The sequence below is a fragment of the Dendrobates tinctorius genome, unplaced genomic scaffold (genome assembly GCF_039654945.1).
Source record: "Dendrobates tinctorius isolate UK_male_01 unplaced genomic scaffold, ASM3965494v1 ptg000016l, whole genome shotgun sequence".
Classification (NCBI taxonomy): Eukaryota; Metazoa; Chordata; class Amphibia; order Anura; family Dendrobatidae; genus Dendrobates; species Dendrobates tinctorius.
In genome coordinates, this window is record NW_027361684.1 from 28,240,928 (window position 1) to 28,254,777 (window position 13,850).

Below are 13,850 nucleotides of genomic sequence, written 5' to 3' on the forward strand. Positions count from 1 at the left end.
CCACTGATCCCAGCATTATTCTGGAGCATATGGACCGAGAGGAGCATGTAGAGCTGTGTGTTCATTACCATAATCCTGCAGCCTTCCCTGCTGTACAGGGGTTATGATGGAGCATTTGGCTTCCAAACCTCCTAAATCACAGTTCGCTTCGTGTGCCGAGGCAATGAAATCAGCCATGGCAGCTTTCCCCTTTAGCACAAGCAGCCATGTGTGACAGTCATCCAGGTTGTGTGTCTGTGATGTGCGTCTGGTGTATGTGACTCCCATGTCTCATCCCATTGGTGGTGTCAGGACTGCTGTGTCACCACATCCACTGTGTCTGTGCATAAATTAATGAATCCCTGTCCACAAAAAGAACCGACTGCACAATTAACGATTCTGATACCATTGATCTTTTTTGCACAGTAACAAAAAAAAAAAACACAGCTTTTTCTGTTTTTATTATTGTAATGAATATGAATATTACATACCATATTCATTACAAAAAAGGTGGAAAACTTATTGTTAATTTTTTTTTATACTGTGCAAAATGGGTATTGTTTTTAGGTTTATTTATTTTTTTTTTTACATTTGATTCACTTTTCTTTCACTTTTTTGTAGTCTGTCTTCTCTGTAATGGGGAAAACTAGCTTTCTCAAAATAATTTTCCCATTTGAGGTATGTGCAAAGAAAGTTTTTGTGCCGAGTTTTTGGACAAATGTTTTTGAGGAGTTTTGAGATTTGTAGGAGGGTTTTGAGTCTGCACTCAGTTTCTGCTCCAAAAACTCAATGTTCACAGAGGGCTCTGCTTGATCCAGTACGACCCAGCATCAGGACATTCGTGTAACCACCATGATCAATTCACTGCCTCTGTTCTTGATCACAGTACCTATCTAATCTAACCCTTCCTTCTGCCAGTGATAGAGATAGTAGCCTGTAGGTGAAGAAGGACATATTGGGGAGACCCAATAAATGTGATACTAGGAGCAGTTTGAAAATTGCATGTCAGGGGTTCTGAGGATGAATGGTGACTGCAGCCTAAAACTTTGTGCAACTCCGCTAGTAACCTATATGAGGGTGTGTTCTTACAGATATTTTTATTTAGCCTGCATTTTTTGATTAATTCATGACCAAAAAAAAGTTTTATTGAGCATTCTCATTCTGTGGTGTTTTATTTTTTTGTGAATGAGACATTGTTTATTCTTCATTTGATTGATTTGGAAAATTTGAAGCATTTTTTAAAATCAGAAAATGTCCCAAAAATGTACTGTAAAAGTTGCTTCTTTTTCCACTCTGAATAAAGAGTAGTCAGTGTCCAGAGTCTACATTCAAAAACTGTGAACATACCCTTAAAATATGCTCATCAAAGACTCCCCGTCCAGTAGTTGAGAAGTGTGCGGTACCGTCATCATTTTGGTTCATGTAGCACTACTTCTTATGGGAGACTTCAAGGGTGCAGTTGTCCGGATAGCTGACTATCAAGCCTAATCCAACCAGTAGTAAAATCACATTGGTGAGCAGAATTTCAGAGGCAACGGTCCTGCTTACAGATAATTTATAGATGCACAAAAGTGCTCAGTGGAAGAGCAGCATTTACAAATGAAAAGGAAACCGGTCAGTAGATTTATTGCAGCCAGGTATGTCTGTATTTGTAAGGCTACAGCCTTTAAGAGAAAACTTTCTTTAAAAAGCCAGTCAGGGACTATAGGACTGATAAGTCAAGCACTTACTAGGGACAGCTTCTGCCCGCTCCAGTTGATTGACAGGTCTCTTCTATTGATGAGCGAATTTGCTCGGATAAGGTGTTATCCAAGCATGCTCATGTGCTGCTAACAGAGTGTCTTCGGCGTGCTCGAAAAATAGGTTGGAGTCCCCGCAGCTGCATGTCTCACGGATGTTCAACAGCCGCAAAACATGCAGGGGTTTCCTAACGGCCACGAGACATGCAGGCGCAGGGACTCAAACATTTTTCGAGCATGCCAAAGACACTCGGTTAGCACCCGAGCGTGCTCCGATAACACCTATGTACACACATGAGAGAGATCTGTCAATCAAGTGGAGCGGGGCGACGAGATGCTGGACAGTGCAGTGCTGGAATAGTCCGGTCCCTGACTGGCTTTGTAAACTGTTTTCCCTGAATTACTTAATTTCAGAGACAGACATACCTGGCTGAGATTGTGCAGCCAGACTCTTATTTTTGCTGCTCGTAATTCAGCATAAATCTAGTGACAGGTTCCCTATAAATAATGATGTTTTCAGTATTTTACCGATCCTCAGGCAAGTTGAGATCACTGTAAAATCTTAAGAGCGTAGTTAGCCAATGGTACAGGGTGGTATCCCCTGTAGTGGAATAGTATGCTGGTGATCTTTGTACTATGTGGCGAGAAAAGCCTATTCTTGATTAAAGGGTCCAACCTGTCTGTCTGAACAAACAAAGAATGGAAGGCAACAGAGCAGCTCGCCCTCCACCAGCTGCAGCAGGTTCAGGAGTCCGTGGTCAGCGCTGCTGCGAGCGCTCAGATGCAGCAAAAAAAACATTGATCTAGCGTTGATGGCAAAGGCATAATCCTCACTCTTTAATACCACCACCGAGCCCCCCGTGTCTGACATTTTGATGGTAACGTCCAGGGCAATTTGTTCAGATTTTGACAGATTGAATTTTTTTTGTGTCGAGCACAAAAAATTCAGGTTTTTTTTTTTTTCTCTTTCCTGAATGCTGCACACCTGTTTTCTAATTAACCTGATGGATATATAAGGTTCCTCCTATGGTTTAGTGTTCATTCACATCAAGTCCAAGAACATGTCCTGTTCGAAATGCGTATGGTGAATATATGTCCTATTTTACTCCCATGTTTCCCCCCTCTTTTTCCAAATATCCTTTGGCAAATGTTTTTGGATATTTCTTTTTTTAAATTCATAAGAATAAATCTTGGATTTTATCTGTAACGTATCAGGAGCTGGACCAAATTTTTTTTTTTTTTTTTTACTGTCTGAACAAACCCCTATTGTTTAGATCTCCTTTTTAATTACGCTCTTCTTAATCACAAGCACATATGTAGTTTTTCCATTTACAGTGCTTTGCAAAAATATTCACACCCTTTGCTTTTTACCTATTTTGTTACATTACAGCCTTTGTTTAAAAAATGATGGAATCTGATTTGTGTGTGATGCATCAGCACTAAATACTCAAAGGTGGTGAAGGGAAGTGAGAAAAATATAGGGATAAATTAAATTTATGGGATCAATTAACTAAAAATTGTTTTGTGATGACGCCCCTAAAAATTTTGTGTGCAAGCAATTACCTTCATAAGTCCCATGCTTAGTGACAGGACTTCCACCTGTGTGTAATTTAAGTGTCTCATGGTCTGTCAGTATATAAACTTTTACCTTTTCTGAAAGGCCACAGAAGCTGTAACACCATTAACCCCTTCCTGACATCTGACGTACTATCTCGTCCATGGGACCCGGGCCCCTATGCCCATGGACGGGATAGTACGTCTACCGCGATCAGCGGCGCCCACGTGGTGAGCGCCGTTGATCGCGGCCGGGTGTCAGCTGATTATCACAGCGGACACCCAGCACAATGTGTCAGGGGCGGTCACGGACTGCCCCCGACACGTTAACCCCTTGCACACCGCGATCAAACATGATCGCGGTGTACCGGGGGTTAAAGGGAAGCATCGGCAGGGAGGGGGCTCCCTCCGTGCTTCCCTGAGCCCCCCACGGCAGCGCAATGTGCAGCGCTGCTGCGGGGGGCTCCTTTCCTGCAGGCCCCCCGAATCCAAGATAGCGACTGGGGCCTTCGGGGGCCTGCAGGAAGCTGCGATCTGTCACAGGACAGTGATGTCCCACCTGGGTCTATGTAATAAAGTTAAAAAAAAAAAAAAAGTGTTAAAATAATTTAAAAAAAAAATCGCCAAATAAATTAGAAAAAAAAAAATATTCCCCAATAAATCCATTTTTTGGAAATAAAAAAAAGCAATAAAAGTACACATATTAGGTATCGCCGCGTCCGTAACGACCCGCCCTATAAAACTGTCCCATTAGTTAACCCCTTTAGCGAACCCCTTAAAAAATAAAAATAAAAAACGAAGCAAAAAATGATTTTATTATCATACCGCCAAACAAAAAGTGTAATAACGCGCGATTAAAAAGACCCATATAAATATCCATGGTACCGCTGAAAACGTCATCTTGTCCCGCAAAAAACGAGCCGCCATACAGCATCATCAGCGAAAAAATAAAAAAGTTATAGCTCGCAGAATAAAGCGATGCAAAAATAATTATTTTTTATATAAAATAGTTTTCATTGCATAAAACCGACAAAACATGAAAAAACGACCTAAATGAGGTATCGCTGTAACAGTACCGACGCGAAGAATAAAACCGCTTTATCAATTTTACCGCACGCGGAACGGTGTAAACGCACCCCCCCAAAAGAAATTCATGAAACGCTGGTTTTTGTTCATTCTGCGTCCCAAAAATCGGAATAAAAAGCGATCAAAAAATGTCACGTGCCCGAACATGGTACCAATAAAAACGTCAACTCGTCCCGCAAAAAATAAGACCTCACATGACTCGGTGGGTCAAAATACGGAAAAATTATAGCTCTCAATATGTGGTGATGCAAAAACTATTTTTACAATAAAAAGCGTCTTTTAGCGTGCGACAGCTGCCAAACATAAAAACCACCATAAATAGTAAATCAAACCCCCCGTTATCACCCCCTTAGTTAGGGAAAAATAATAAAATAAATGTATTTATTTCCATTTTCCCATTAGGGCTAGGGTAAGGTCCAGGGCTAGGGTTAGGGCTACGGTTAGGGTTAGGGCTGAGATTAGGGTTAGGGGTGTGTTGGGGTTCGGGTTGGAGTTAGAATTGGGGGTTTCCACTGTTTGGGCACATCAGGGGCTCTCCAAATGCAACATGGCGTCTGATCTCAATTCCAGCCAATTCTGAGTTGAAAAAGTCAAATGGTGCTCCTTCCCTTCCAAGCTCTGCCATGCCCCCAAACAGTGTTTTACCCCCACATGTAGGGTATCAGCCTACTCAGGACAAATTGCAAAACAATTTTTGGGGTCCAATTTATCCTGTTACCCTTAGGAAAATAAAAAAATTGGGGGCAAAAATATCATTTTTGTGGAAAAAAATGATTTTTTTATTTTCACGTCCGAGCGTTATAAACTTCTGTGAAGCACCTGGGGGTTCAAAGTGCTCACCACACATCTAGATAAGTTCCGTGGGGGGTCTAGTGTCCAAAATGGGGTCACTTGTGGGGAGTTTCAATAGTTTAGGTACATCAGGGGCTCTCCAAACGCACATGACACCCGCAGACCATTCCATCAAAGTCTGCATTCCAAAATGTCACTGCTTCCCTTCCGAGCCCCGACGTGTGTCCATACAGTAGTTTTCTCCCACATATGGGGCGTCAGCATATTCAGGGCAAATTGGACAACAACTTTTGGGGTTCAATTTCTCCTGTTACCCTTGGGAAAATGAAAAAATTGGGGACTAATTGATCATGTTTGTGGAAAAAATACCATTTTTTTATTTTCATGCCCAGGCATTATAAACTTCTGTGAAGCCCTTGGGGGTTCAAAGTGCTCACCTCACATCTAGATAAGCTCCTTATGGGGTTTAGTTTTCAAAATGGGGTCATTTGTGGGGGGTTTCCACTGTTTAGGTACATTAAGGGCTCTCCAAAGGCAACATGACACCCGCAGACCATTCCATCAAAGTCTGCATTCCAAAACGTCACTACTTCCCTTCCGAGCCCCGATGTGTGTCCATACAGTAGTTTTCTCCCACATATGGGGTATCAGCATACTCAGGACAAATTGGACAACAACTTTTGGGGTCCAATTTCTCCTGGTACCCTTGGGAAAATAAAAAAAATGGTGACTAAAAGATCATGTTTGTGGAAAAAATACGAATTTTTTATTTTCACGCCCGGGCGTTATAAACTTCTGTGAAGCACTGGGGGGGTTCAAAGTGCTCACCACAAATCTAGATAAGTTCCTTAGGGGGTCTAGTTTCCAAAATGGTGTCATTTGTGGGGGGTTTCCACTGTTTAGGTACATCAGTGGTTTTCCAATCGCGACATGATGTCCAATCTCAATTCTAGCCAAAAACGTCAAATGGCGCTGCTTCCCTTCCGTGCTCTGCCATGCGCCCAAATAGAGGTTTACCCCCACATGTGGGGTATCAGCTTACTTAGGACAAATTGCACAATAACTTTTAAGGTCCTGTTACCCTTGGGAAAATAAAAATTGGGGTGAAAAGATAATTTTTGTGGAAAAAATATGATTTTTTTAATTGTACCGCTGTACGTTATAAACTTCTGTAAAGCCCTTGTTGGTTCAAAGTTCTCCCACATATCTAGATAAGTTCCTTGGGGGGTCTAGTTTCCAAAATGGGGTCACTTGTAGGGGGTTTCCATTGTTTAGGTACATCAGGGACTCTCCAAACGTGACATGGCGTCCGATCTGAATTCCAGCCAATTTTGCATTGAAAAAGTCAAACGGCGCTCCTTCCATTCTGAGCTCTGCCATGCGCCGAAACAGTCGTTCCCCCCCACATATCAGTTATCAGCGTACTCGGGACAAATTGCACAATAACTTTTGCAGTCCGATTTCTCCTGTTACCCTTGGTAAAATAAAAAAAATTGAACCTGAAGTATTTTTTTTATGAAAAAAAGTTAGATGTTCATTTTTTTTTAAATATTCAAAAAAATTCCTGTGATGCACCTAAAGGGTTAATAAACTTCTTGAATGTGGTTTTGAGCACCTTAAGGGGTGCAGTTTTTAGAATGGTGTCACTTTTGGGTATTTTTTATCATATAGACCCCTCAAAGTGGCTTCAAATGTGATGTGGTCCGTAAAAATAAAATGGTGTTGTAAAAATGAGAAATCGCTGGTCAACTTTTAACCCTTATAACTTCCTAACAAAAAAAAATTTTGGTTCCAAAATTGTGCTGATGTAAAGTAAACATGTGGGAATTGTTAGTTATCAAGTTTTTTGTGTGCCGTATCTCTGTAATTTAAGGGCATAAAAATTCAAAGTTGGAAAATTGCGAAATTTTCAAAATTTTCGCCAAATTTCCGTTTTTCTCACAAATAAACGCAAGTTATTTGAATGAAATTTTACCACTATCATGAAGTACAATATGTCACGAGAAAACATTGTCAGAATCACTGGAATCCATGGAAGCGTTCCAGAGTTATGACCTCATAAAGGTACAGTGGTCAGAATTGTACAAATTGGCCCGGTCATGAACGTGCAAACCACCCTTGGGGGTGAAGGGGTTAAGCAAGAGACACCACTAACCATACAACATCATGAAGACCATGGAGATTTCCAAACAAGTCAGGGACAAAGTTGTTGAGAAGTACAAGTAAGGCTGTGTGCACACGTTGCGTTTTTTTTGCTTTTTCGCTGCGACTATCCTCCAGGCCCTGGGTACCATAATCCTGTAATAAAAATAAAAAGTAGTGATATACTCACCCTCCGGCTGCCCCCCGGAGTCCTTCCCGCCTCTCACCACGCTCCCGGCATCTTCCAGTCCCATTAATGCTTTGTGCGAATGACCGCTGATGACGTCGTGCTTTCGCGAGCGTGACGTCATCTCAGGTCCTTCGCGCAAATCATTACTGGGACCGGAAGATGCCGGGAGCACCGCAGAGCAGAATGGGGGCCGTCGGAAGGTGAGAATAACAATATTTTTTATTTTTTTTACATCCTACCTATCACATTAGCATCGCTTGGAATGCACAAGCATTCCCCAAGCGAAAAACGCTTATTTTCCGCGGGAAAAACACATGCGGGAGTGCGGAAATATTGTGGAAATTTCCGCAACATTTCTGCAACGTGTGTACATAGCCTAAGGGTTGGGTTATAAAAAAAAAAAAAAAAATCCAACCTATGATCTTCCCCCGAATCACCATCAAATGGAAAGAACGTGGTACCACAACAAACCTGACAAGAAAGGGCCGCCCACCAAAACTCTCAGCCCGGGCAAGGTGGACATTAATCAGAGAGGCAGCACAGAGACCAAAGGTAACCCTGAAGGAGCTGCAGAGTTCCCAAGCAGAGAGTGAAGTATCTGTCCATACGATCACAATAAGCCGTACACTCCATAGCGGTGGCCTTTATGGAAGAGTAGGCAGAAAAAAGCCTTTACACACAAAAATTGTAAGGCTTGTTTTGAGTTTGCTAAAAGACATGTGAGAGACTCCCCAAATGTACTGAGAAAAATGCTGTGGTCAGATGAGACAAAATTGAACTTTTTGGCCACCAAGGTTGTTGTATTTCTCATTTATTTTTAGAGCACCATTGATTCCATGGTGCGGTACATGAGAAGCGGTTACGTACAAAATACAAATATAAAATACGGTGAACTAACAATGATAGACAGGTACAGAGGGAGGGGAGAGGCCCCTGCCCTAGTGGGCTTACAGTCTACCTAGGTTAACGTTATGTCTGGTTCCAAACCAACACAGCTCATTACCCCAAGAACACCATGCCCACAGTGAAACATGGTGGCAGCTGTGGGGATGTTTTTCGGCTTCAGGGAAAGGGAAAATGTTACGAGTCAAAGGGAGGATGGATGGTGCGAAATACAGGGATATTCTTCAGCAACACCTGTTTGTCAGTAATTTGAGACTGGGACGGAGGTTCACCTTCCAATAAGACAATGACCCTTAGCATATTGCTAAAGCAACACTTGAGTGGTTTAAGGGGAAACGTGTAAATATTTTGGAATGGCCTAGTCAAAGTCCAGACCTTAACCAATTGAGAATCTATGTTCACCAAAGGAAACCATCTAACTTAAAGGAGCTTGAGCAGTTTTGCCTTGAGGATTGGGCAAAAATCCCAGTAGCAAGATGTGGAAAGCTCATAAACCTTTATCGAAAGCGACTTGCAGCTGTAAATGGCAAAAAAAGGAGACTCTACAAAATACTGACTTTGGCCGGGGTCACACTAACGTATAACACGGGCGAGTGCTATGCGAGAAAACATCGCACAGCACTCGGCCCTGTGTTAGTCTATGGGGAAGATCACATCTGCGATTATTTTCTCATGCCGAATCGGCATACGAGAACAACCGCAACATGCTGCGATTGGCGCCGAGTCTCGGCTCACTTGCACCCATAGACTTATGACACAGTGCACATCACTTGGATATCACCCGACTGCTGTGTGATATACGCCGACCCCAGCAATGGAGGAGATGTAGAAATTAGTTTCTCTGCCTCCTCCGCAGCTGTGCGAGAGCCTCGGAGCACAGTAGCATGACACTCGGCTCCCATGCAGAGCAGGAGCCGAGGGTCATTAGCATTTCGCATCCGAAGCTCTCGCATCAGTCGCCATACGCTAGTATGACCCCGGCCTTTAGTGGAGTGTATAGTTATGCACACTGAAGTTTTCAGTTATTTTGTCCTTTTTGTTGTTTCACAAAAAAAAAGAAAACCAAATGTTCACCGTTGTCTGCATTTTCTTTACATGAACTGTTGCAAACCCTGAAAAAAAGAGTGAAATTCCAAATTATGAGGTAGCAAAGTACAAAAAATACCGAGGGCCATGACTACTTTTGCAAATCACGGTATACTTGTATTTATGTGCTGCAATTTTATGAATTAGTTTCCTATATTTTTGTGTATGTGTAACTATTACTATGACTAAGAACCCCTTAGTAGTAGCTCCCCCAGATATATTAGGACACTTGCACACTAGATGAGCTCTATGTTGCCACTTCTATAAGAATATGTGAAACCACAGAAAGCTTTAATAATTTGGCTCCGGCAGTGCACTCCTTCATTATGAATCAGAGAGGTAGTTAAGTTTTCTTTTGTATGTGTATCATACTTTTACTTCTATAATGTTTGTTCCTGATTATTGATTTAAGTCAACTTATTCCTCTTTCCTAGGAATTTGATGTGTTAGAGTCCCCTGTGATACTTCTTATTTTTCTTTCATGGCTGAGGTCCCCACATAATCCATCTGGCATCGGATTCCTCCCTTCTCTTGCTTGTCTACCTCATTTGGCTCCTTGCCCACTGCGTCCCACAGCTATTCCTTGCAGAGTAGAAACTAAACTGAATGTCAATGTGTGATGAGACTTGATGGGGGGAACCACAGCTTACAGACGGCTGCTCCCCCACCCCTCCGCCCTCTCCTCTCCAGACCGCGGCACACATTTCCCCTTATTCACCATCATGCATTTGGAAAAAAATTTGGTTACTATTTCATATCATTATTTTACTCATTATGGATGTGTAATAGAATTGCTATGTGTAGATTTGTCACATTGTGATTCTGTGCACCATGTTACATAATATTACATGCAACATCATCATGCAAACTATACCAAGTGCGATGTTACTAGACTATAAAGTTACAAATGAATGTACTAATCAAAGGCACGAGTCGCGCAATCGAAAAGTTGAGCAGTTACCGTCATATCCCAATTATATTCTAGATATATATATTTTTTTCTGCTGACCCTATACTAAAAGAGGACAGCAAAATAATTGCTGTTTTACACAATTTCCATAAAAGTCTTCCACTGTAAAATGGTCAGGTTTGTAGAAATGCTTAACCATTTCACAGCACAATAATCATAACTACGATAATGTGCTAGTTCAAATATATGACCTACCTCTATGGAAAACCTCATTTCAGTCTAAATCTGATTTTATATACAGTGGGGGAAAAAAGTATTTAGTCAGCCACCAATTGTGCAAGTTCTCCCACTTAAAGAGATGAAAGAGGCCTGTAATTGCCATCATAGGTAGACCACAGCTATGAGAGTCAAAATGAGAGAACAAATCCAGAAAATCACCTTGTCTGATTTGGCAAGATTTATTTTCCAAATTATGGTGGAAAATAAGTATTTGGTCTCCTAAAAATATGCGAGATTTCTGGCTCTCACAGACCTGTAACTTCTTCTTTAAGAGGTTCCTCTGTCCACCCAGCCGAGGAAACTAGAAGAGAAAAAAAAAAAGTTGGGGTGGGGGACCACGATTACAATAGACCAGGATTGGTGCAATATGTATTTACTATACAAAAGAAAATGATTCACATAAAAAAACCTGTGCATAAACACAATAATAATTAAAATACTTTTGCTGTATATATTTTTTTATGTGAAAAAAAATACAAAATAGGACACATAGAAACAAACTTACTGTTAGGGCTGGCGGAACGCACCAAATAATAAAATAATAGTAAGGTGCGTTCGCAGCCCGGGGTCCACCGTGCAGGGGTGGTACACTGCTGCTTAGTAATGGCGGAAGTATAAAGCGGTATACAAAAGGTCACACGTGGGTTATCGTCACCCAGTGTGCACAGGGCGAACTCTGTTACCTCACAGAGCCGCACTACCACAGAACATAAATGCCGGAGCCTGTTTAGCTCACAGAGCTCGGCAACGGAGTGCACAGAATGCGGTCACAGAACTCTACCCCAAGGACACGGGGTCAGAGTCCCTCTAGACCTTCTGAGCGTGCGGCATCGCACCTGCGGACACCACTATAGACGCTGACTATGGTGAAGTCTCGAGCACGTGCACTGTGGCGTGCAGAGCCCCCGGTGGACACTGATGCCAGTTTCAGACTCTGCCTCTACCTACACCTAAGCCTGGGCGCTTAACAGGCTAGGCTGCACAACACATGCGTACCAAGGGTAGGGGTTTCTGAATGAGTCACCAGAGACATTCATACATGCATACAGCACTCATTCCTCATAGTCTGGTAATGCAGTCTATACTAGCGCATGGCTGAGTGGCCATGCGAACCTTTTATAGCAGCGTCCTTCCGGGACCTTCCTGACCTTCCTGATGGTCCAATCCGAGCTGGAGAAGGACCTGAGCATGTGACCTCCGGTCTCCAATGAGAGATCGTCCCACGATGGACCGAAAGGAGGACTTGGTCCCTGGAGTAGCTCGCTGCTGACCAGCATGTGTTGCTATAGCTGGACCAGAGGTGGCAGCAGCAACCAAACCCACAGAGATGGTCTGAGCAGTGCGCCGGGATCAACTAGTCTGCTGAGCAGCCTCCTCTGCGACCGGAGAGGAACGGGAGACCACCGAAGGCAAAGCTCGGGATTCCTGCTGTGCAGCGACAGGAACCCGACGACTAACGCCTACCTTTGTAGCTAAAAGAGGTAACTCTTTTCACTTGCTTGTAAAATAAAACTATAACACCTCAATGGCCATGTTAATAAAGGTGCAAAAAATAGCACAAAAGGGAAGCAGTAACAAAAACGAAAATAAAAAATGAATGCATAAATATTACATTTGGCACAAAGGTAATCAAAAACCAACAATGAATGTATCCAAATACCAAAAATAATAGTCATAAACTGATATTGCTAAAAGGGAAGAAGAAACGACAGGGAAAGAGAGCCCATGTGTTAAACTACTTCCAAGGGCAGCATCATCAGGAACCTCAGGATTATGCCATTTCCTACTTTATTAACTTGCCATTTAAGGTGTTTTAGTTAAGTCTCAAGTGTCAAAAACATATATGTAGAACACAATAAGGCCAGGGTCACACTAACCGGCGCAAAATACGGTCCGTAGTTTACAGGCGTAATACGGATGAATGACCTCTAAATAGTGCTCCGTAGGTCATCCGTAAGCAAGGTGCGGTCGCAAATTTTGCGCATGTGAGCATCCGTATGCAATCCGTATGGCGAGATTTTCTCGCAGCCTTGCAAAATGGACATATAATGGAGGCCTATGACAGGGTTTCTAACAGAAACGAAATAATAGATATAGACACATAGAATGTATATGTGTGTATATATATATATATATATATATACACACACTAGTCATTGATACAGACATATATATTTATATTTCACAGAGTTCACAGAGTATATTTATATTTCACAGAATTCTTCATAGCAGAATAGCCGCTAATTAAATTGCCGGCTTCTATCAAATCCTTCCCCTACCCGACATGAAATGACACATGGTTTACATTCAGTAAAGCATTTCATTTCATGTATTTTTATATGTCCCTGACTAATAATTAGATGAGGATTTGTGTGCCAAATTTGGGAGTTGTAGTTGTTTTAAGGGGTTAATTCGTTAATTACAAATGTGTGGGCTTCCCATTGCCCTGTAGCGTTGGCGAATGGGTTAATCTAACAAAGGGTTAATGATGTCACCTTACAATCGAATGGTGACATTAACCCTTTGTTAGATTAACCCATTCGCCACCGCTACAGGGCAATGGGAAGCCCACGCATTTTTAATCAACGAATTAACCCCTTAAAACAACAACTACAACTCCCAAATTTTGCACACAAACCCTCATCTAATTATTAGTCAGGGACATATAAAAATACATGAAATGAAATGCTTTACTGAATGTAAACCATGTGTCATTTCATGTCGGGTTGGGGAAGGATTTGATAGAAGCCGGCAATTTAATTAGCGGCTATTCTGCTATGAAGAATTCTGTGAAATATAAATATATATATATATATATATATATATATATATATATATATATATATATATATATATATATATATATATATATATATATATATATATATATATGTTTGTCACAATGACATGTATGTATGTATGTATGTATGTATATATGTGTATTCTATGTGTATATATCTATTCTTTCTTTCGTAAACCTGTCAGTGTGAGTTTACTGTATAGCGCACTGAATTGCCGGCTTTTCTAAAAGACACCGGGTGCGTATTTCTCGCAAGTCACATGTCTGGTCCATGTGTAATCCGTATTTTTTGCGCACCAATAGACTTGCATTGGCGTATTATGGGCGTAGTACGCTGACAATCTGCGATTGGCAAGGACCGTAGAATACGCCCGAGAAATATACGGCTGT

At 41.7% G+C, this 13,850-nt stretch overlaps 1 protein-coding gene and 1 long non-coding RNA gene across 8 annotated transcripts in view; one reads left to right on the plus strand and one right to left on the minus strand.

Moving 5' to 3' along the window:
• METTL16 (methyltransferase 16, RNA N6-adenosine) overlaps nt 1–13,850 on the plus strand; it is a 117,906-nt gene that overhangs the window by 15,131 nt on the left and 88,925 nt on the right. The window lies entirely within an intron of this gene.
• LOC141080411 (uncharacterized) overlaps nt 10,814–13,850 on the minus strand; it is a 165,816-nt gene continuing 162,779 nt past the window's right edge. The window contains exon 5 of the long non-coding RNA XR_012228901.1: nt 10,814–10,961. This is a non-coding gene — a long non-coding RNA (uncharacterized lncRNA). The remainder of the gene's footprint in view (nt 10,962–13,850) is intronic.